The 25,341-nt window shown below is 48.3% G+C and overlaps 1 protein-coding gene across 3 annotated transcripts in view; it reads right to left on the reverse strand.

Annotated features, from left to right (window-relative positions):
* The window catches only part of LOC138530413 (guanylate-binding protein 1-like), a 1,110,598-nt gene that overhangs the window by 1,046,802 nt on the left and 38,455 nt on the right, over positions 1–25,341 (reverse strand). The window contains exon 2 of one of the 3 annotated variants that reach the window (XM_069640908.1): positions 16,453–16,511. The exons of the other annotated variants lie outside the window; for them this stretch is intronic. The gene's annotated coding sequence lies outside the window, so the exon portion shown is untranslated. The remainder of the gene's footprint in view (positions 1–16,452; positions 16,512–25,341) is intronic. 3 annotated transcript variants of the gene reach the window in all.

The following is a 25,341-nucleotide window of genomic DNA, read 5'->3' on the forward strand; positions in this document are numbered from 1 at the left end:
GAAAGGACCCTACGGAATGTTCCTCCTATCGCCCTATATCGTTGCTAAACATAGACGTAAAGAACCTGGCCAAGGTGGTGGGGAGGCGGATGGAAGAGATAATGCCAAAGCTGGTCCGCGGGGACCAGGTGGGATTTATTAGGGGAAGACAGGGCTCAGACAACATCCGCAAAACGATATATCTATTCCATTATGCCCAGGAATCAGAGCTCGAAGCAAGTGTCCTCTCCTTAGACTCGGAGAAAGCCTTCGACAGGGTCGAATGGAGATACATGGAACTCCTCCTCCACAAAATGGGCTTCGGGGCTCACATTAGGAACTGGGTCTCCGCACTATACAGAGCCCCAACAGCAAGGGTACAAGTAAATGGGAAGTTATCGGAATCATTCCCCCTTTCACGGGAGACAAGGCAGGGATGCCCACTCTCCCCCTTGATTTACGTTCTCACGATGGAACCCCTAGCTATAGCAGTGAGAGCACACCGGACATCAAGGGGATTTGAAGGGGTGAAGTAGAATTTAAGCTTTCCCTGTTCGCGGACGACATCCTAGTCCACCTGGTGGAGCCTGGCTCCTAGCTTACCCCTTTCCTGTTCTTGGTGACCCCGTTTGGGTGCTTCTCGGGGTTAGAAATTAATACAACGAAATCAGTGTTGCTCCCCATGAGAGTTTGGGACCCGAGGCTAGATCCCCTGGACAGGTTCAACGGGATCGCAATAAGGAAGGACTCTATCCGATAGCTGGGCGTCCTGCTCACCAGGGACCTGTCGAAACTTGCCCCTACCAACTACGACCCCATATTGGCAGGGATAACATCAGATGTGAGGAGATGGGGCATAATGATACTGTCGTGGTATGGTTATATGACGGCGGTGAAGATGAACGTACTGCCATAACTACTGTACCTCTTTACGGCGCTCCCAACCAGTGTCCCGACCAAACATTCAGGGAACTACAGAATGCAGTGCAAGACTTTATATGGCAGGGGAAAACCCTGAGGACCGGGAGGGCCATCCTAACTCTACCGAGGGAGGAGGGAGGTTTTGGGCTGCCAGATTTTCGTCTTTATTTCCACACCGCCCAGCTGCGCGTCCTCCTGGAATATATGAAAGAGGGGATGGGGACCTATTGGTCCTACTTAGAAGATATGGACGCCCAACTTCTTAAGGTTCGTGACCTCCTGTGGGCCCTGCGCAAATCCATCCCGAACAAACTGAAAACTCACCCAACGTTGAGAGTTCTCTGGGCAATCTGGAAAGAGGGTCCCCAAACTGCATACCTTACCTCATGGCCGTCCCCCATGACCTCACTCTGGGGACACCCTCTCAAACTGGGTAGTAGGGGGTTCCGGAACGCTCAGGCCTGGTCAGATATGGGAATGGAATGGGTGGGGCAGATGTTCAGAGAGAATGAATGAGAGGGGCTACCTTGCCCTCTCTGGTTATAGGCCTAATCTTGCCAGAGGGCAAAGCAGCCCCCCTTAGATCATCAAAGCACCCCCGCTCCACGTCGGTCCGGATGGGGGGGGGGACCTTTGATGTGGAGACAGGGGCAGTGCTTACTGTTAGGGAGAATTCTCTGTATTGGCTGATTTCCCAAACCTAGTTAGTCCCCCAGCAGCGTTGCTGGATTTCGGGGTTTATTTTTTTCTCCTGCTAAGAGTGAGACTCTTGTTCTCCCACTCTTCGGCATGATTTGAGAATATCCTTTGACTTTGTAATGTGTTTAATGGGCTATGGGGTATTTTACTCCATAGGGCTTTATGTGTTTTTGGACAGTGTGTTACACAGCACCCTCAGTGCAGTAACACAGGGGTGTCATAGTGACCCCCAAACATAGACTCCATACCCTGGGACTGACTACTGTCTCCCAGGGCATGTAAAGTCACCATTGACTTTACTAGTCTTAAATTGTGAACAGAACCAGTACAAACCATCATATTGTGGAAGTACTGGTAGGGGTAATTAGATTGCCCCTGGGTCTGTTTTTCGAGGGGGCACTGTGCAGTCCCCCCTGGTCGAGTTTCTGGCTGGTGGCAGTGGTTACCACTCGAAATATTCCACCGGAATATTTCCTATTGGATTTTCCCATTCATTTTAAACGCACCACTTTTTTGGTGCAATGTTAAAGATACCGCCGGGTTATTTATTTAATATTTATTCCCGCGGTTGGGTCTTTTTGCCAGGACTCGGTTTTAAAATGGCGTGTGTGTTCGCCTCTGTAACTCCAACCCAAGTCGAGCCCTTTGTTCCACTTTTGGCGGGCTTCTGCACAGAAGCCTCCAAAAGTGGTGTCACTCTGTCTGGGTCTACAGGATGTGTGGGAGGGGGGAATAGGCACCCTGGACTGAGTTGCCTCAGCAACTCAAGTCGCACTCTTGTGTGATTGGCCCAGTGGTGAGCTGCTCGGCTCACCACTTAGCATGTTTGAGTGACAGCTAGGACTGATGAATGTTTTTCTTTTGCATAAAAGCAGGGTTTGGGGACTGGAACTTCAGAAGTCGCCACAGGACCTAAAGAATCCGAAGAGGGAGAAGCTGAGCCGACCTGCAACGACGACACCACCGGTGGAGCCCTGCTGAACCGCCTCACCACTTCCCGCCGACAGAGAAGATCTTCATCCTGGAGAGTCTGTCATGATCTCTGCTTCCAAAAGGTCAGGGTTTTCCCAACTCCCTTGGAAGCAGATCCATAACCCAGGTTCCGAGTGCCAACCAGTCCCAATTGGGACCTTTTGGACCCAGTCCTGGCGCCAGTGGCACCAGGCTCATAAATATGCCCAGTCCCAGCGCTGGAAGCGCCGGGCTCATAATGCTTGGGTGGACTTACCTGCAGCAGAGCATGCTGCTTACTTGCCTGCCAGTTGAGCCTCTGATCCTCTTCTGTTTGGAACTACTTTTCCTGTGGGGTGGGGCAGGAGCCACTCCCTAGGTTCAGAACACTGGAACTCTTCTGGAAAGCAGGAACTCTTTTCTTACCTAGGCGTGGCTGTGGAAGGAGACACCTAAGCACTACAGGAGGCTATTTAAACCACACCCGATGGATGAATCTTGCTTTGCGTTATTCTGCATCCTCTGCAGCAGAACGCTCATCGTGTCTTCTGCATCTGATCCTGGGCCTAAGGAAAAAGGCTTACCATCCTGAATCCAGTCTTCAGCAACACCTATAAAGACAAGAAGGAACAGGTTAGCATTACGGTCTTCAGTGACAGCGCTTCACTTACCTGGTCCATCGGCTGTCACCAACGCCTCGCGCTGCATTCCGGCATCTGAAAGACAAAAGCTTACCAACTCTTTGCACGCTCCGGAGGCCTTCGGCGCTGCATCCCGCATCTGAAAGACAAAACAAGGTGCGTTTAAAGACATTGGGGAACTTTAATACTCACGTGCCATTACTCCTTTCCACATCTAACCCAGTGGGTATTCCGGCACCCTGTAGCCGCTCCGAACTTGTACCTGCAAAATAAAAAGACAGTTAGAGAGCATCGTGAAGCAGGCAACAAGCGCTTACTTACGTGCTTCCAGGCGCTTCTATTCATCACACGGGCTCCATCTTCAACTCACTTCAGCCCGTCATTCGCCATCGCCGGAACCCTGCAAAACAAGAGACATCATTACTAAAGACTTTTAAAGACATTAGAATTACTCGAAACTTACCGTTCGTGTAGTAAACGACGGACAGCAATCCTCTGAAGTCAAGAGGCCTGCTCCCCTTATCCAGTGAAGAAACTGGTTACAGCACCCTGCCACGAAGTAGATGGAGAGCACGGCGTTCACTTACCTAAGGTGAGCGCGTTAACCTTTGGGGTTCTACAGGAGAAGAGAAAGGGAAGAAGAGAGAGACATTCAATAACCCAGTTCATTAACCCCATATTTTCTATCTGCAGACACCTTACCCTTCGAGTCAGACATACAGTGCACAGAGGTCCAGCCCAAAGAGCCAGCCGTGTGTTACACATCACCTTTGAAGATACGGTATACGCCCAGTCAAGACCGGCGCCTCTACGGGAATCAGGTGAGCGTTACAGAACGCAAAGCCCACCGCAAAACTCCCGTCCAGGCGCTATGGAAACCTCGGATACCGACCAGCTAGCCCAGTTACTTGGGGAACTAAGGGCAGAAGTGCATGCAGCCCGTCAGGAAACGAACGCTCCAAGAAGGGAACTGATTATTTCCAAGGAGCGAACAGATGATCTCGCTAGACAATTGCTACAGTCACAAGCCGGACAGACCCCGTTACCCGCATCTGGGGGAAATCTTCCTTCTACATCCTCTATGAATCCAGTGCAGATCAACCTACCTGGGAATGTACGTCTGGCTCCGCCCGAACGATTTTCTGGTGACCCAAAGAGGTTTGCAGTATTTATCAATCAGTGCCGGTTGCATTTCTTATGCCGGCCAGCAGCCTTTCCAACTGATCAAGCTAAAGTAGCTTTCGTGCTTTCGTACCTTAGTGGCAATGCGGCAGACTGGTCGATCTCTCTAGTAAATCAAGATGATCCGGTCCTCCATGATTTTCAAGCTTTTCAGCTCAGTATGGAAAAACTGTTCGCAAGCAATTCACAGGGGCAGGCCTTGGACAATGAGCTTCTTTCGTTGCGACAAGGTAATCAAGACCTTTTGGCTTATATTGCGTCTTTCAACAGACTGATAGTGGAAACTCAATGGCCTGAGGACAAAAGGATTACGCTGTTTTATAGAGGTCTACATGGAGAGCTCAAAGATGTGTTAGCCCAAGTAGTGAATCCCCCACAAGATTGTTCGGACTATATAGACTTAGTCGTTCAAATAGATCACAGACTGCAGAACAGGAAGGCCGATCGTTCCATGTTTGATGCTCGAGTATTTTCCAAACCGCCAACTCCTTCCAAAGGGGTAGACTCCGGGGAACCCATGCAAATAGGGGGCCTGAAAGGTCCTCTAACACAAAAGGAGCGGGAAAGGAGAAAACAGTTGCAATTATGCCTCTATTGCGGAAACTCAGGGCACTTTCTTCGAGACTGTCCGGTGAAACCTGCCAAGAAGGCAGTAGGAGCTGCAGTTACCAAAGTTACAAACTCTGAGCAGGGAAACAACCTCGCCCGACAAGAATAGAGGTCCTCTTGCCGAGCGTGAAAACCAGTTCCGTGACCTCGCATTTCGTGATACCTATGGTCCTCATTAGCCCTGATAATCCGGATCGATTACATGCAATTGAAGCTTACGTCGACAGCGGTGCCATCGGCAATTATGTGGATCATGAAATGGTTTTGAGGATGAATCTAACTCTTTGTCGCAAGGCTGTAAAGGACGTCATTACTACGGTGGATGGGACGGAGATAGCCTCCGGACCAGTAACGCATACCACTCAAGAAGTGACGCTAGTAAGTCAAGATGGACACCATGAGAAGATCGTGTTCGATGTGATCAAGGCCCCTCAGTTTCAGATTATTCTAGGAATACCTTGGTTAGAGAAACACAATCCTCTGATCGATTGGCGAGCAAGAACGGTCCAGTTTCCAGAATGTGTCTCTACTTGTCACCCTCCACCTGGTGTTGCACTGGCAGCAATTTCTTCAGAGACTCCCCAGTTACCTCCCGAATACCTAGAATACCAAGATGTTTTCCGGAAGGATCAGGCTAACTCTCTACCTCCTCATAGGTCTTATGACTGCCAGATAGACCTGATACCTGGATCTACTCCTCCTTGTAGTAGAAATTATGCCCTCACCGAGCCTGAGAACCTTCACCTTCGACAATACCTGGATCAATACCTGGCAAATGGGTTTATTCGTCCTTCCAAGTCCCCTGCTTCTTCAGCTTTGTTCTTCGTTCCAAAAAAAAAGGAGAACTTAGAACTTGTATAGATTATCGCTCCCTGAACCAGATCACCGTCAAGAATAGATATCCGTTACCTTTGATCCCTGAACTCCTGGACCAAGTCAGAAAAGCATGCATATATACAAAGCTGGATCTTAGAGGAGCATACCACTTGGTACGAATAAAAGAGGGCGATGAATGGAAGACGGCCTTCCGCACCAAATATGGGCTATTTGAATATCAGGTCATGCCCTTCGGACTTTGCAATGCCCCGGCCGCCTTTCAATATTTTATGAACGATGTCCTCAGAGAGCTCATAGATGTGTGTGTTGTTGTTTACCTTGACGACATCTTCGTTTATTCTTCATCGGAATCTGAACATCGGAAACACGTGAAAATGGTCCTCGAAAGATTGCGTCAACACAAACTTTTCGCTAAGTTGGAAAAATGTGTTTTCAACGTGACTGAAGTTGAATTCTTGGGATTCATATTATCACCTAGCGGAGTGCGTATGGATTCAAAGAAGGTCGATGCAGTTCTCAAATGGCCATCACCATCTTCCGTAAAAGGTGTGCAAAGCATGTTAGGCTTCGCTAACTTTTACCGCAGGTTTATCCCCGAATTTTCTTGAATAGTCCAGCCCATCACTGCCTTGTTAAAGAAAAACAAACGTTTTGAATGGTCTACCGAGGCGGAACAAGCTTTCCAGGATTTAAAGACTAAATTTATCTCTGCACCAATCTTAAAACACCCTCGCCCCGAACTCCCTTACATCGTGGAAACTGATGCTTCAAGCCTTGCCATGGGGGCAGTTCTATCACAAAAGGACCCGGTAACCAATCAGTTGCATCCCGTGGCATTTTGGTCCCGCAAATTCTCGCCTCCTGAAATCTATTACACAATTACTGACAAGGAACTTCTGGCTATCAAGTCTGCCTTTAAGGCTTGGCGGCATTATCTGCTGGGGGCCCGACACACCGTTACTGCGATTACTGATCACCGAAACCTGCAATATTTGAAAACCGCAAAAGCCCAATCCTCTAGACAACTCCGTTGGGCATTATTCTTTGCCGAGTTTGACTTCATAATTACCTATCGACCTGGTACAAAAAACGGTAAAGCTGATGCCCTTTCTCGGATGGGAGTGGAAGAACACTTGATCAACCCTAAACCTGTACCAATCATTCCCGAACAAAGAATTCTGGGTGTAATCGCCACACAATCCATAGAGGAAGTTAAGGATAAAGCCAGGCAACTTGTAACTCCAGCAGACATACAGAATTGGCATCTGCAGGGAAAGGACTTTGCAGTAAAGGACAACTTATTGTATTTCCAAGAACGATTATACCTGCCCAGCACAGATTTACAGAAAAAAGTAATCTCTTGTAATCACGATTCTTTAATGGAAGGACATCCCGGTATGGCCAAGAGCTCAGAAAAGATCAAGCGCTACTTCTGGTGGCCGTCTTGGAAAAAAGATATCAGAGACTGTATAATGTCCTGTGGAGTATGCGCCCAAAACAAGAGTCAAAAGGAAAGACCAGCAGGCCTCTTACGCCCTATTGACATCCCACCTCGCCCTTGGCATACGCTTTCTATGGACTTCATCACCGATCTACCTCCATGCTCCGGATACAATACGATTCTAGTAATCGTGGACTTATTCTCCAAGATGGGGCATTTCATTCCGCTCAAAGGCTTGCCAACAGCAGCAACTCTGGCCCGAGAATTTCTCGAAAACATCGTCCGACTGCACGGTTTTCCTTCGGTTCTAATATCGGATCGAGGTAGTCAATTTATTTCTCATTTTTGGCGAAGTTGCTGTCGGTCGGCTCAAATTGATGTGAGACTATGGACTAGTCACCACCCTCAGACCGACGGACAAACCGAGAGGACCAATCAAACTCTGGAACAGTATTTACGCTGCATGCTGCAACAAACTGAAAAAACTTGGAAAGACATCCTTTGGATAGCCGAATATGCCTACAATAACTCTGTCCATTCGGGAACTGGGAAAACCCCGTTTTTTCTTTTATACGGCAGTCACCCTCGAACCTCAGAGTTGGATCCCCTCCAAGATCTTGAAACACCAGCAGTAGACTACCTGCATTCTACAATCACCCAAGCCTTTAAGGAAGCTGTTTCTCACCTTCAAAGGGCTAAAGAACAATACAAGAAAGGAGCAGATCAACATCGGAAGGAAGCCCCTCAATATCAAGTAGGGGATCAAGTCTGGTTATCCACCAAATATCTACCTCTAAAAGGGCCACGCACATTCAACCCGAGATACCTTGGTCCCTATTCCATCACTACCATAGTAAACCCAGTAGCGGTCAAGTTGGACTTGCCCCCGCACATGAAGATACATCCGGTCTTCCACGTCTCTCTATTAAAACCCGTGCAACCTCAAACCCGACTAACTAAATCTCCAAAACCTATCCTATTTGATGGAGAACTCGAGTTTGAAGTCAAAAGCATTCTGGACTCCAAGATCTCCAAATCTAAACTATTTTACCTAATTGACTGGAAAGGCTACGGCCCCCAAGAGAGATCCTGGGAACCTGCTGAATATGTCCATGCTCCTCGCCTAATCAAAAGATTTCACAGAACATTTCCTGACAAGCCAAAACCCCCGGAGAAGCCTTGTTTGGGAGCGGCCTTGAGGGGGGGGGCACTGTCATGATCTCTGCTTCCAAAAGGTCAGGGCTTTCCCAACTCCCTTGGAAGCAGATCCATAACCCAGGTTCCGAGTGCCAACCAGTCCCAATTGGGACCTTTTGGACCCAGTCCTGGCGCCAGTGGCACCAGGCTCATAAATATGCCCAGTCCCAGCGCTGGAAGTGCCGGACTCATAATGCTTGGGTGGACTTACCTGCAGCAGACCATGCTGCTTACTTGCCTGCCAGTTGAGCCTCTGATCCTCTTCTGTTTGGAACTACTTTTCCTGTTGGGTGGGGCAGGAGCCACTCCCTAGGTTCAGAACACTGGAACTCTTCTGGAAAGCAGGAACTCTTTTCTTACCTAGGCGTGGCTGTGGAAGGAGACACCTAAGCACTACAGGTGGCTATTTAAACCACACCCGATGGATGAATCTTGGTTTGCGTTATTCTGCATCCTCTGCAGCAGAACGCTCATCGTGTCTTCTGCATCTGATCCTGGGCCTAAGGAAAAAGGCTTACCATCCTGAATCCAGTCTTCAGCAACACCTATAAAGACAAGAAGGAACAGGTTAGCATTACGGTCTTCAGTGACAGCGCTTCACTTACCTGGTCCATCGGCTGTCACCAACGCCTCGCGCTGCATTCCGGCATCTGAAAGACAAAGGCTTACCTACTCTTCGTGCGCTCCGGAGGTCTTCGCACTGCATTCCGGCATCTGAAAGACAAAAGCTTACCAACTCTTCGCACGCTCCGGAGGCCTTCGGCGCTGCATCCCGCATCTGAAAGACAAAACAAGGTGCGTTTAAAGACATTGGGGAACTTTAATACTCACGTGCCATTACTCCTTTCCACATCTAACCCAGTGGGTATTCCGGCACCCTGCAGCCGCTCCGAACTTGTACCTGCAAAATAAAAAGACAGTTAGAGCGCATCGTGAAGCAGGCAACAAGCGCTTACTTACGTGCTTCCAGGCGCTTCTATTCATCACACGGGCTCCATCTTCAACTCACTTCAGCCCGTCATTCGCCATCGCCGGAACCCTGCAAAACAAGAGACATCATTACTAAAGACTTTTAAAGACATTAGAATTACTCGAAACTTACCGTTCGTGTAGTAAACGACGGACAGCAATCCTCTGAAGTCAAGAGGCCTGCTCCCCTTATCCAGTGAAGAAACTGGTTACAGCACCCTGCCACGAAGCAGATGGAGAGCACAGCGTTCACTTACCTAAGGTGAGCGCGTTAACCTTTGGGGTTCTACAGGAGAAGAGAAAGGGAAGAAGAGAGAGACATTCAATAACCCAGTTCATTAACCCCATATTTTCTATCTGCAGACACCTTACCCTTCGAGTCAGACATACAGTGCACAGAGGTCCAGCCCAAAGAGCCAGCCGTGTGTTACACATCACCTTTGAAGATACGGTATACGCCCAGTCAAGACCGGCGCTTCTACGGGATTCAGGTGAGCGTTACAGAGTCTTCTTCCTTTGAACTGGTGGGGTTAACCAGTTCGCCCTCTTTTCGCCTTCCTGGATCGTCTTGTGGTCGAATCGCCCATGCCAAGCACCCCGGCGGCCGGATAGCCACGCTTCACTGTTAGGCAGAAACCTGTACAGTTCCCTTAGGGACCACTGCAAAAGGCTTAGGACTACAGGTGTTGGCAGTAAACCCAATTGGTAGCAGTCTGTACCACCCAGATTTACCTGGTAGCTGTGGCTGAGCAGCCAGACTTCTCTCAAGAAGAGTTAGACAGTATATAGAGTATACAAGATAGGTACCAAAATACAGTAGCACAAGCAAACACTGACCAGAGCTTGGGTATAAAAGTATATAATTATTTATTTAAAAACACACCTTGTAATATAAATTAACACTAATATGGCAAGCAAGTTCAAAACACAGTCACTATTAATATATATACATCCCTGATCACTTATTGAACTAGTCCAAGTTAAAACACCACTTATTTTCAGACAGGGGTGAGCGCTTAACCTAAAATGGCACTCCAATAATTATTTAAAAAGGGAGGGAAAAGGCAGAATTAGGAAAGCACACAATACCAACACTTTTAAAAGAACCACAGCAAGTCAAGAAAGGCAGAGTCTACTGTAGAGCAAGAAAGTTCATAGGCCAGGCCCACTCTTGGAGAGAGCAAGGCGGAATGTGCCCAAGATCACACAGGTGAAGTACACTTTAAAAGTCTTTGCAGATAGTTCAAAAGGAGTTGGATCAGTTCAGAAAAGTTAGTTAACAGATCCCAGGTCATCCCAGGATAGAGAGTTTTGCAGGAGTCCCGTCAAGTATGTCCGGTTCAGCAACTTCCAGAATTTCTGCATCCGATATTTCAATTGCTCGAGTAGACAGATCTTTTTCCACATTGGTGAAGAATTTTTCTAGTGTGATGCTGGTCGTTTGTTTCGCCAACCTTGATTTCGGGAGGCCATCCATCTTTACTGTTGTATGCTTTAGTTTGGTTTTCCTGGCCAGTGCTTCCTCTTTTAGAGTTGCCTCTACTTTCTTATTAGGTAGATTGTTCTTTTTTACCCTAATATTGGTCAAACTCAGAGGACAATCCTGTGTTGCTGCCGCGTTTGGTGTAGCATTGTCATTTACTTTTAGGGGTGGGTTAGTTTGTCGTACAAGACCTTGGGCCTCCTCCGTAATGAGCTGGTTAGGTTTTGATTTCGTCTTGTTCCTCTCATGGGGTTCGCTGAGGGGAATCCAGCGCTCGCCGTTGGCTCATCTTCACCTGCTTAACTGTCACAAGCTGAGGTTGTGGTGAGAGAATTTTGGAATCCGCTCATGTAAATTCTTGGGCTAGACAGGTCCTTTATTGCTAGCACCGGATGAATCTCATTGCTTATTAGCAATTAATTTAGTGGAGTTTGTTTGAATGGTGCTTCTTTCATAGTTGGCAGGCTATTGCAGGAGATGTGGTGGGGGTCAGGTGACTTTGGTTCACTGTGCACTGGTGTGTTACATTTGAAATCATGAGCGAGTCCGCTGTACAAGGGAAGATGCCCGTGACATCTTGCACTGCAGCTGTGATCTGCCCTTTTCATGGACTCGCTGAAGGAGCTGTCACCTCAGCTGACTCCTCTCTCCCTCCCTCCGTTGAAGCCCCGTTAGACATGGGCATCATCAATGGCCTGCTTGGCGGCGGGGCCAGCCCCTCCTCTGCCTCTTGTTCCCTGGGCCACAAAGCCACAGAGTCACCATGCCCCTCAGGCGGGGCTGGAGTCTCCTCATCCTCATCACCCCCACCCCCTCTCCTCCTGGGCCACTGGGGGCGGCGTCACAGCCGCTATTGCCAACAGCGCTGGATCGTATGAGGACCCGGTCGCGGGCACCGGGAGCCAGGCAACGAGCTGCACTGCGGCCCCTGCGACCCTAAGTTTGTTTTTTTGTTTACTTTTGTCGAGCCTTTCCTCTGGCTCCTGCACCTTGGACTGCAAAGCCTCAAAGTCACTGTGCCCTTTGGGCAGGGTTGGAGGCTCCCCAGCTCCCTCTCCTTCCCACCACTCTCTACCGGCACCATTAGGGACGCCGACGCAGCTGCCGCAGCTGCGAAAGTCGGCTCATGTGCTGACAAGGTCGCAGGCACCAGGAGCCAAGCAACGGGCGGCGCAGCGTCCCCTGCAGCCATGAGGTTGTTCTTCTGTTTGTTCGTTGGGTGTCGCAGGGGGGACCGTAATGGGGTAACTGGGGAGGGAGTCACTTAATGCGCAGGGTGCGCTGTGTTTTAAAAATGCATCAGATTGCTCACCTTGTTGAGCGAGTGGCTGTGGAAGCGGTGAAAGTTTTCCTCTTCTGGAAACTGTTAATGAGTACGATGGGTACCTTTCTGCTTTTAGCAGGCGGCCGCTTCGCAGTTGCCTGCATTCCGTGCCGTCACTATCGGGTGGCGTACAGTCCATCATGGTTACGAGAATTTCACGGCTTCCTGCTTCAGGCTTGCAGGACTGCTCACCTCTGCGGCCAGGTGGAGTTTTTAAGTCCAACCCACCTAAAGGAGAGCCACTGTAGAGAGACTCCAGGAAAGTGTTGTGCAGGACCAGGACTGCTCACCTCTGCTCAGCTCTGCAGCCAGACAGGGTTTTTAAGTCTACCACACCTAAAGGAGAGCCACTGTAGAGATACTCCAGGAAATGTATTCTGTAGTGGATACCATTAAACTGGTATCCACTACATTAAACTGGTAAAAACAGCAGACCAGTAAAGTTCATCTGCAGGTCTGGTGTAAAGTTGGCCGCATGCTGCAGCAGCATGTGAATGAAGCATGCATCATAATTTATGATACACACATCATGCATGCAAATCAATCATCATAGCAAGGTAACATTTGTTACCTTGCTTTGATGAATTATGCCGTTGCGGGTGCTTTTTGTTGTTTCAAACCGGACCAGGCGTGGGCAGAAACTGACCCATAGGGACTACACATGATTTTAGCCCAGCCACATGCCGAGTGGCAGATGGACCAATCCGACCCTATCCATACTGTGTACGGACAGTTTAAAAAAAAAATGTTATTGTGTTTTTATAAGGACCTTATACATTTCGGAACTCGGAAGTGTCGAAGCGCCAGGTATATTTAGGTGCCGGTGGGTTTGTTTTTTCTATTTTGATTTTGGTTGCAGCAACAGCAGATGTAGTTCCCTTGGCATGATTTCTGTAACTTTACTGCCTTTACTAGGTGAGGGGTTCTGATTTAAACATTGCAGGGAGATGTGCCTAACTTTACTGCTGAGTGCTGCTCGGCAGCAGTGCGTTGACATGTACCAGCCAGAGTCTGTTTGTACCACAAGATGTCTTTCTAGATTCCATCCCTCCACACTTTTGTTCCGCTGTCTGCCTGCATATTCATGTATACTATGTTAATATACAGTGAAAATGCAGATTCCTATGTAGTTTTGCCAGCAAGATAACAATTGAGAAGATACTTCTTACGAAAGTAACGAGAACGATCCATTCCACCGTGATTACGCTGAGGACCTAGACACTACCCAAGATATATCCTCTGTATCATAACCACTAAAAATAAAAGATTTCCATTGGTCATTATACAGTTGGAATACAAGGGGAAACTCCCACCTATTCAACTATGCAGAAGCGGAATTCGAATTAACATCTATAGTGTGCCTACAAGAAACTTGGCTTACGGACCTTCCAAGCTGCGATGGCTATATTGCTCTCTTGAATCCTGCAATAAAAGGTGCCTCCGGCAGACCAGCATCTGGACTGTTGACATTAATTCAAATTCGACCACAATGGTCAATTGTCATGACCAACAACATAAATCCTTGGATACAAAATACCATCATTCGAATACAAGCTTCTGGCCATAACAACCTTGACCGCCTCATATCCATCATGAACCTGTATTGGAATCCAGCATCATTAAACAATAGCAACGTCCTAGATGGTGTGTTTCTAACCATCGATCAAACACTCATAGAACATCAACATGTGGAATTCATTATATGCGGTGATTTAAAAACACACCTATATAATAAACTAGGCCAACGGATGGAGTTCATCGATTTGTCAATGCGGGCAAAGGAAATGGCACAAGGAAATTTCGATTCGTAATCTGAAACAAGTAGAACAACAGAAAGATCCCACAGGGATAACCATACCGACATGGTATGGTGCTAATACGACAGCAATAATCGATTATGTATATCTGTCAACAGATCTACTGGAATCAATTACAGTGATCCAAATCAATCTATCAACAAGAAATGATCACCACCAACTAATAGTAATTGGTTCCAGATCCACACAACCAAAAAAGATTGACTTCAGCATACCGACAGAAGTCGCTGGCAACAATCGCCAACTGCGAATAACTCAACAGCAAATAAGAGATCTCACAGACCAATTACACTTGACAACAATGCCAGATATTGACAAATTTAATTATGATACCTTTCTGATTCCCTTCCTAAAGCCGATGAGGAACCAATCGAAACTACACAATCATTATTACGATACTGTAGTTGCGCAGAAAAAAAAAACATCTGCATAAGGACATTCGCAACCTAAAACCCACAAATGGAATTTCAATTTCTGCACAGAAGAAAAAAATAAAACAAAAATACACAAACTGGAGGAAATCATACCAGGCAACACTGATAAAAAAACGATGCAGAAACCATGATGAAAGCTTACAAGAACCACAACCCAAGACAACTGTGGAATCTGTTGAACAATAATGAAAGCAACCAACAACTCTTGATAGCAAACGTGACCAAGCAAAAATGGATAGACCACTTTGCAAATATATATAATGATCCAGATAATACCATGCCGCGAGCACTACAGACTGTAAATAAAGCATGGAATGTTGGCTACGAGAAGGAAGACCTGCTCCCGATTTTTGAAAAACTGAACACCTCACGTGCCCCAGGTCCTGACAGTCTGTCCAACGCAATTCTAAAACAAAATGCAGAGCTGTGGATTCTCTTCATGATGAGACTCATAGAAACCATCAACAAACAGAATACAATCCCTCCATCATGGAGAACAGCGATAATCGTCCCCATATACAAACTAGGGGCGCAGGACAATCCGCAGAATTTTAGACCGATCGCACTACTAGACCCATTGGGCAAGATCTTCGCCGCATTGCTCCTCAAAAAACTTAAGGAATGGGCTAAGAAAACAAAGCAATTGGCAGCGAGACAGACGGGATTCACTGCTGGCATTGGTACTAATATTAATCTCCTTATAATGAACTTGGTCAAATATGAAGCAATAGAAAAAAAATACACAGATCTATGCTGCTTTCTTGGACCTACATATGGCATTTGATTCCATACCAAGAACACGACTATGGGAAAAACTGTCGGCGTGGAATTGTCCAGTGGAGGTCCTCGAGTCAATAAAACTATTATATTCTGATACAACAATAGCTGTGAGACTTTCAAAGAATGGCACGACTACACCCATGATAAAAACAACGAAAGGACTAAAACAGGGTTGTCCTCTCGCAGCCACCTTATATAATTTATACACAGCAGATTGCGAAGAACATCTTAATGACCCGGCTCTGAACCCTCCAAAACTGAACTCTGTCCCAATTCCAGCATTATTCTACGCCGACTAAATAATCCTATTAGACAAAACCATCTCCGATCTACAACGGAGCTTACATCTTATGGGAACCTACATGAAATCCAACAACCTAAGGATTAATACGGCAAAGACTAAAATCATGCCATTAGTAAAACTTCCATGCAAGAAACATCCAGCGCGAAAATTCTATATTGATAACATTTGTCTAGAAGAAGTATCGACCTTTAAATATCTCGGCATTATACTAAATCAATCTAAAATAGAAAAACAGTGGTTCAATAACCTGGAAATGAAAACCCAGACACTAGCCAGACAAGGCTGTGTCCTACACTGGAAATATGGCAAATTTTCCTTTAACCCTGTCATAACATTCTACAGGCAGAAAGTAATCCCGGTAATTACATATGGCAGCGACGCAATGATCCACTCACAATCCAACATTTGGGCGAAACTAGAAGCTATATTCTGGAGAAAGATCTTAAGGCTCCCAGATTCCTATCCGATGGCTAGAATTCGCTATGAGGTGGCAACCCAACCCCTATCTGAGATAGTGACATGGAAACAGCTCGACCTACTAAGAAAACTTCTGACAAACGATGAAACACCAGCAACAGCAATTTTGAAAAATAATCCAACTGCTCTTCATAATACATCTTTAAGGAAATGGAAAGATCATTTGCACCAACAATTAAAGGATGAAGAAATATCACTCAAAACCCTCATGAACAGACCACAACATGCAAAACGCAAATTAGCAAATAACGACTGGATCCGAACAGGTCATGCCAAAACTCTATATTTAAGAAATCTTCAAAGTCAATTGGACACTCGAGCACTAAACGAAATTCCGAAGTACATGGAACAGTTTCCTGATAACAATATCCGTACAGTGTACATGGCAATTCGTTTAAATAACTTACCTACAAGAGAAACTGGCAATTATACGACAAATCCCGAAAAGTGACAACTTTTGTCATTTCTGTAAAGATAGAGAAGTACCAGAAACAATTTATCATCTAGTAATGATCTGCCCAGAATTAACAACCAAGAGACTGAATTTTGGTAACTTTTTCAAAATATCGAGTCAACAGATGGACACGGATATGCGTTGGTCTTTATTATTGAACGGACGCGAAAACAAACACATTTTCACGATAGCTCAATACTTACAAAATATCTTAGGATTGCAGTCTGGAGTTCAACAGAAAGCCAAGTGAAGATACTGACGACTGGCCTAATTGATGCCAAAAGTGTTAACAAGAGATCGTCTTATTGTCTCTACATTTTTTTTATTTTTTTTATCTACTCTCTCTAGCTCTCAATTGAACTGTTATATTTTATAATTTTGTGTATCACTGAGTTTTAAAAATGAAATGAAGTTTGTAACAAACTAAATCATTTTAATAAAAAAAATTACAATTGAGTATTTCGCCTTAAAAATAGCTGTACGGTAGGCAGGCAAAGGTCTTCAATCTGTGGGGCGTGTGATCCAGGAAGGTGAGAAACTGTGCCTCACTTAACTGTGCATGGCGAGCCACCCCATGCACAATCAGTGTAAGATGATGGGGGCGTGGCCACGAAACAGGAAATAAACGCAGCCTGGACGTGCGCTTTCCTGCATTTGGATCGCACGTCCAAGCCGCTTCCTGCTGGTGCCGCCAGAGCCCTCTTCTGCCTAGTAAGGGATGCTGCTTCTCGGCTCCGCCCCCACACCACAGTTGGAGGGGGTCCCGGGAAGCAAGAGTTTCAGTCCTTTCCCGGTCCCTCCGCTTCCCTCTCCCCCTATGGACCCACGAAGTCAAAGGAATAGGGAGAGGAGGTGAGCAAGGGGGCCAGATCACTGCAGTGCTGGTTCCCCTGTGCCCCTCTCCCTCTGTGCCCCCACCTTGGGGCCCACAGGGGAGAAGAGGCAAGCAGGGACGGAAGCACGCATTGCCGGGCAACACGTATTGCTGGTGGTGTGTGATATCCGGCTCTCCCACAGCAGATTGCTGGTCTCCAGCAATCTGCTGTGGTGGAGCTGGTTATCATACAACACCAGCCCCCCTGCTTTGGCTGCCCCTTTGCCTCGTCACTCCTCTGGTCCATGGGACGGCTCTCACTGGGTCTGAGATTTGACATCAGATGTCTGGCCGAGGGACGCTGTGGGCTCGGTCACCTAATCTTCCCTGTGCTCCTTTCCCCAGCAGTCACTCATGCATTTCCTGGCTCTGTTTGCTCATCGCGTTTGTTTTCTTCTGTCCTGAAAGGGACACCACAGGAATCAATGGGCCATGAACATCACTTTGGCGGGGATGGCGGGGGGGGGGGGAAATCACTGTTGAAAGCAGGCATTCTACATGCAGGGCACATTATTGTTGTTCAAATATGCATTTTACACATTCATAGTCATTTGCAAACTCAAAAACGCTGCTGAAACTTGCGTTCACCTTTTTTCTTTCAGATGTTTTTTTTGCCCGAGCACCACATCAATACTGTGTAATTTGTGTACTTATTGCTTTGTGTTTTATCACAGGTTATATTTATAAAGTTATGTTTATCAACTGGTTCATCACAAATAAAGGCTTCCATTGTGCTGACAGCAGTTATTAGGAAATTAAACAGGGTTCATGGGTGCCAACATTTGGTTTTCACTACAGAGGCAGAAATACCCCAACCCATTGCCCAGCCCAACCCATCCCTTGGCTAAATACATTTTATAGCACTTCCTTTTTTATAAGTAATTGCAAAAAAGTCATTTGATTATCAAGTTTTGCATATGTTTTTTCTTTATTGTTTTGGTTAAATTCAACCTTAAACACATTAAAGGAAACAACAATATATCAATACACATAATTATACTTTGCATATATAACGTCCAAGCAACGGTCTGTCAACCTGCTGAGCTACCCCGGTAGCCATCTACTATAGAGCGAGTCTGCATCCCTTGAGGTACTAAAATTACTGCATTACCAACAGTACTTTGGGTGCACCACTGCCATAGAAGTGATTTAAAGTGGAATTCACGTATATCTTCCTGCTGTGGGTGCCAGGCCTTCACCTGCATGGGGCACCGTATGTTGCAGAGAAGCCAGGGGCCCTCGTGTCCGGCATGGCAGCCACGGCAGAGTCTGCTGCCATGCAGCGCTGTTATCGAACTGCAGTAAAAGTTAAATGGCTATTACTCGATGTTTCTGAAAGTTAGCTCGGCGGCTTAAGCACTACCATGTCGGATTCTATGTAAGATATGTAGACGAATGATTGGAATGCCAGCAGGTTGGACTTCTCAACTATTCTAGGCAAGGAATAGAAAGGGTAAAATATAACAAGCTGATGCTCTTTCTCTCGCTCATTTTTTTGTATCTGTGACTGCGTATGAGTCACGTTTTCAGGTATATGCTCTGATTGCTCACTGTTCTCTCTGCCAGCTGTAGTGGACTGGCCTATAGGGAACTTTGGAGATTTCCCGGTAAGACCCTGCACCCTAGGTCCCTTTTGTGTGCAGGGGAAGATGTGCGCTGACTAGAAGAGTGTAGTGTGTAAATAATGGTACAGTCAATCTGGTACGTCCATAATATTTTTTTATTGTTCTTTTTTTAAACTTATTTTTTATTTGCATTTCTCAGAAAAAACAAGATAATACAAAGAAAAGTTTAGGTCAAATGCAACACCACATCACCATCAACATTCTTGTCCCTACCCCCACACTACCTATCAAACCACACGATTCTCCCTCCCTTAAGCCCCCCTCACACTAACTTGCCATTTGGTACTGCTTGCCCATACACCTCAGTCTCAGAGGAACTGTTCTCTTCATATCTGTGTTTTTCTGTCGATGGCTCCCTCCGGGGCCTCTCCTCCTCTGTGATCCTTCATGTACTCCTTCGAGCCCCTAGGTCCCCCTCTTGCAGTCCCCATTTAAGCAGCAGGGCACTCCATTCCGCCTGAAATTCACTCATCTCATCATTCACTACAGCTGTCAGCCTCCCCATTCCCGTCATGCTGTGTACTTTTCCCTCCCAGATTTCTTTTGACAGGAGCGGTTCACTCTTCCAACACTGGGCCATAGCCAATCTCCCCACTTGCAGCATTGCTTGCCACATTCTAGGGAGCTTGTATTCTCCTCTATCTTTCTGGGGGACCCCCAAGAACATCTGTAGTGGGTCTAAGGTCAATCCTACCCCTGTCACTTGTTCCGTCCAACTCAACACCTCCTTCCAGAACACTTTCACCTTGGGGCATTGCCACCACATATGGGCCAGTGACCCTCGCTGCCTGCAGCCCCTGGGGCACATGGGAGAAGCTCCTGTAAACATCCTGGACGGCTTCAGGGGGTCCCTATGCCAGCCCATCAACATTTTAAAGTTATGTTCTACCGTGGAGGTTTACAGACCACCCTGGAAGGCCACTGTGTAGATTTGCGTCCACTCCTCCACTGTGATCTCCTCCCTCACCAAATCTACCCAGTACCTCTGGAATATTTGTCTCCCCTCCAGGCTGGCCTCATTCATAGCTCTGTACAATCTGGACAAGATCCCCTTTCTGGTGGTGGATGCATCAATCACTTTGACCACTGCGGTTAACCCTCTCGTAAGGAAACCTTTCCATTTAGTATCCGTTAATTTGCCCTTGAGGTATTCAAACACTGTGATCGAATCACTACATTCCGTACTGCCTCCAGGTCCAAACAATCACCCTCCCTAAATAATTGTCCCACCCTTTCAAGACCCATATCTGACCATATCTGCGAGTGGGCGCTAGAGGAGAAATGGGGGGCCCCATACCGATGCCATTGGGGAGGGCCATGGCGAGTACCTGCGGTTAGCTTCATAGTCACGCCAAATTGACCAAAGAACCCCAAGGGTGGGAGCTCTACTTTTTCAGGATGGACCAGACTGGGAACAGATGAAGTCACTCACCTTCAGCGGGTGAGCCGTCAAATCCTCCAAATAGGTCCAGTAGGTCCTCAATTCGGACTTCATGTGCTCTAGCAACACCATCAGTTGGGCAGCCTTTTAGTATAGGCGAAGATCCGGGAACCCAAACCCCCCCCTTATCCCTTGGGTGGGTCAGGGACACCATCTTCACCGTCAGCATCTTATTTGTCCATATACATTTGCAGAGTTCCCCCATTACTTCTAGGAAAAACCTCTCTGGGTGTCGACTCAGGATTGCCGTGAACTGATATAGCAGTCGGCGGAACACATTCATCTGGGGGTCCCACCTATTCAAGTCGGCCGTCAATTGTGCCCGGAAGGGGTCATAGTTGGCCGAAACCATCTCCACCAAGTTCCTAGTTACTCAGATACCCAAGTACTGTATACCCTTATCAATCCTCATGCCTTGGTAACACTGTTGCCTCTCGAGGAGGAGGCTGTGCTCTAATATCGGCATTATGCACAATTTTTCTACATTAATCTTCAGCCCCGAGAGACGGCCATATTCCGCTATCTGTTACATTAGCGCTGGGAGGGAGTGTTGCATATTGGTGAGGTGAGCCAGAATATCATCTGCAAAGTGAGAGAGTTTGCACTCTTATCTCCCTGCCCCTGATGCCCCTGATTTGTCTGTTGGCCCGGATCGTGATTGCCAGTGGCTCCATCGCTGGGGCATAGAGTAGTGGGGTTTTAAGGGGTATCCTTGCCTTGTACCTCTTGTTAGCGTGAACATCTCTGAGCGACCCTTGTTAACACTCACTCTGGCTCTGGGTGCATTATAGAGTTCCGCTACCCATCGCAGGAAGTTTGTCCCCAGACCCATCCTCCTAAAGACCTTCATCATAAAGGGCCATTCGACCTGTCGAAAGCCTTCTCCGAATCCAGAAACACCATGCATGCGCCCCCCCGCCACCTCCTCTTGAGCACAGTGGTTTATCACCTTCCAAATATTATCCGGCCCTTGCCTCCCTCTTATAAAACCTACTTGCTCTCCATGGACCAATTTTGGCATTCCCGCCTCTTGTCGTGTTCCCAACACGTTCGCTAGGATCTTTACATTCCTGTTCAAGAGAGAGTTGGGTCTATAGGAGGAGCACCACGTTGGGTCCTTCCCCTCCTTCGGGATCACCACGATTGTGGCCAATAGCATTGTTGGGGGTAGAGCTCCAATGCATTGAACACCTTTACCAAACATGGCGCTAACAGCGACCTGAATAGTTTGTAGAACCTCAATGGGAAACCATCCTCCCCCCAGGGGACGAACCTGACTCCATACCCTTGATGGCCTGCAGGACCTCTTCTACCGTTATGGGAAGCAACAGGTTGTCTACCATATCCCGGGGGAACCTAGGAACTGGCAATCCCCTTCAAGAGCCCGTCTCTCCCCGCATCCTCGCACCTCCACTCCGAGGTGTAGGGATTACTATAGAACTGTGCAGTGCTTATAGCTCCAATGGTTCTCTGCCTCCTCTCCTCCCTCAGCCTCCATGCAAGGATTGTATCCACCCTGTTCCCTTTCACGTGATACTTTTATTGGGAACAAGAGTTTTTTTTCTCTGTGTCCTGGGTCAATATGGCATTCAATTGTGTTTTTATACCGCCTGAGCTCCTTCGATTTCAGCCGAGATATGTACTTTCCCTGGGTGATTCCTGGCTGTATCTGCACAATTTTGGCACAGAGCTGGCTTTCCTTCTCGCCCCTCTCTTTTCTTCTTGGAGCCTATTCTAATTAATACCCCCCTGAAAGTTGCATTAAAGCCCTCCCATACGGATTGGATCCCTACCGCTCCTGTGTCCTTGAAGAGGAAATACTCCTCGATTCCGAGAAGCAGTTCCTGCTGCACTTCCTTATCCTTCAACAGCAAATCGCTGCACCTCAACCCCCCACCCCACACCCCGTGGCCCACAGCCTGCCTTAAACTCACCCTAGCTCTTACCATATCATGACCGGACCAGGAGGGGGGCGTGGCCTGAGCTCATGCTGTGAGGACGTTCTGGCTCGGAGCTCCTGCCTTGATCCTTAACTGATCCTGAGTTGACTCTTGGAAATATTGTCTTGAGCGCATACACTTACACCAGCGGGTGCATAAACAGATTCCCCTTCCCTCAACCTGAACGGGGTGCAAAAACAGAGAGCGGAGGACGAGAAATAAGGCGACAAGGAAGGGGCCTCCTGGGATCCAAGATGGCTGGCACAACCTCAGCCCGTCAGTGAGAGGGAGGAGTGGCCGCGCGGACGACAGCTCAAACAAGTGCTGTACGCTCCGACACCACGGATGGCGCCTCTGAGGAACGCCAGGGAGCCCTGGGGCCTGATGCTGCGGCTGCCCGTGCCCCCCTCACATCAGTGCGGGCCGGGAGTAGAAACCGGACCAGGGTGTAGAGCGCACTGAGGAGGCAGAGCAGGGACCACGGAGGAAAAGTCAGAGACACGCACTAAGCTGCCTATGTCCCGCACCGGGTGGCTAACAACAGGCAGGGGCAGGCGGCCCTGCCGGGCTCTGGGCCCTGCTCGCGACCACATAAGCAGCGAGCGATGGAGGAAGAGTCCCACCCACCGGGGGACGGGACCACTGCAGGCTGAGGGGACTGGCTTCATCAGGAGTGACGACACGGAACTCTGAGAGGACCCCTCAAGCTGCAGAAAGGTATGCTGGGGCACCCGGAGGGCAGAGAAGCAGCTCTCTCCGCAAAATCACAACGAACTGTCCTGGGAGAGTGGCGCGAGGACAGAACACCAGGGCAGGATAACTCCGCCACGGGCCACAGGAAGGCACCAGGGGGAGGCACAGTACCAGGCCCTAACTAGGGAAGAGGGACAAGGCAGCATAAAGCCCACAGCCAACCCATCACATCCAGGGCCCTGCACGCATGGGAGAAGCACCGGGCGAATTGAGAATGCCATTGCATCGCAGCAAGCTAATTATAACCCAGGCCTGGTACCGGGGCTCCTCCAACAAAGCGCTGGGGCACTAAGCACCAAACTCCCACAGCTGCAGACACCCTGAGAAACCACAAACCAGTGAGCACAAACCACAATATAAAGGGGCGCCACGGCCCACAAGAAGGCAGCAAGGGCAGTGGGACAACGCAGCACAAGGCCCACAGCCGACTCATCACCACCAGGGCCCCGCACATATGGAAGAAGCACCAGGCGAATTAAGAGCGCCGTGCTGAACGAAGCAGGGGGTAGCAAGGCCCATTGCATCACGGCAAGCAAATTGTAACCCAGGCCCGGACAAAGCATTGGGGCACTAAATAACAAACTCCCACAGACTGCGGACAGCCTGAGGTACCACAAACCAGCGAACACAACCCTCAAGGTAAAGGGCGCCTGGCTGAATCAATCTGAGGGGGCCCCCTCACGGGAGGGACAGTGGTGCACAAGCAACATTGGGCAATTTAAGAACGCCATACCCACTAAAGAGAAGGGAATCAGGCCTGCCGCACCGTGGAGCACATATCACAGCCCAAACCTGGTGCTGGGGTCTCATCAACAAAAGAATAGGGCACCACACAGCGACTTCAGGCCCCTACGGGTTGTGGCTGTCACACTGAACTCACAAGCACGTATCGTGAAGCAGAGAGGCATCCGGCCGGGCTGATCTGAGGGACTCCTGCACGAGAGAGGCAGCAGTGCACTAAACACACCGGGCAAACCCGGAACGCCGCTCTAGCCAAAACAAGGGACCAGCGGCTTGCCACCTAGAGGCGAACAGACCGCAACTTGGGCCCTGCGCTGGGGCACCGCCAACGAGCACGAACCAAGACAGTGAGAGGCGCCTGGCTGAACTCATCTGAGGGAGCCCCACACGGGGAGGAAAACAGCGCACAAGCAACAAGGTGTACACCACCTAGGGGAAAAGCAGAAGCTCCACACAACAAAGATCCGGCACCGTTGGGGACATGCCCTCCACGAAACATAAGAAAGATTCAACAATCATGGACTCCCTCAATGCTGCTAAACAGAAGGGGCAACCACAAACCGCCCCAGAAACACAGGCCGAGCAGCCAGGAAAAGACACTGCCGCTAAGGAGGATCATGTACTTGAAGCAATCGCAGCTCTATGATCCTTCATAGATACAAGGATCGAGAAGGTTAAATCAGACGTACAGTTGATGAGACAGGATATGAGGAACCTCACGGAGAGTGTCACGACGGCCGAAACAGTACTAAAGGAGACGGCAGACACTATTAGCGACCTGGGGAGAAGGCTGACAGAACTAGAAAGGAGGAACGCGCAGCTGGAAGCCCGAGCGGAGGATGTGGAAGGACGCGCCCGGCGCAACAACATAAGGGACTTGGGAGTCCCGGAAGGAATGGAAGGCTCCATCCCAACGGATTTCGCCTAAAACATGATACTGCAGGAAGTCGGGGCAGGGGCATTATTTGCAATGGAAAGGGCCCATAGATCTCTGCAAAAAAGGCCACCACTGGGCTCACACCCTCGCCCCATGATAGCAAAAATTCGGAACTTCCGTGACAGAGAAATAATCTTGAAATTCTCCAGAGAAAGGGGCGTGATCCGCCGAGACAATGCCAACATAGCAATATATCCGGACTACACCCCGGCGATACAGAGGGCACGGAACTCCTTCATCCCAATCAAGCTGAAACTTAGGAAGCTGAACATCAAGTACATGCTGATGTACCTGTCACGGCTTAAAGTGCTCTACAAAGGACGGGCCGTCTTTCTGGAAACTCCGGCAGCTGCCAACATGTGGCTGGAACACAACAACTTAGACAATGGCAAAGAGACGCTCACATGAAGGACAACGGGCCCAGAAGATGAACGAGGGGTGGGGGCAGAAGAACACAGTAACGAAAACCCCTGCGAGTAAAAAACAGGCGTCAACTCCAGCAAACATCCTGTTATGAGGCAGGAGCGGGGC

Source organism: Ambystoma mexicanum, chromosome 1q (assembly GCF_040938575.1).
Source record: "Ambystoma mexicanum isolate Mex_15411 chromosome 1q, UKY_AmexF1_1, whole genome shotgun sequence".
NCBI classification, from domain to species: domain Eukaryota; kingdom Metazoa; phylum Chordata; class Amphibia; order Caudata; family Ambystomatidae; genus Ambystoma; species Ambystoma mexicanum.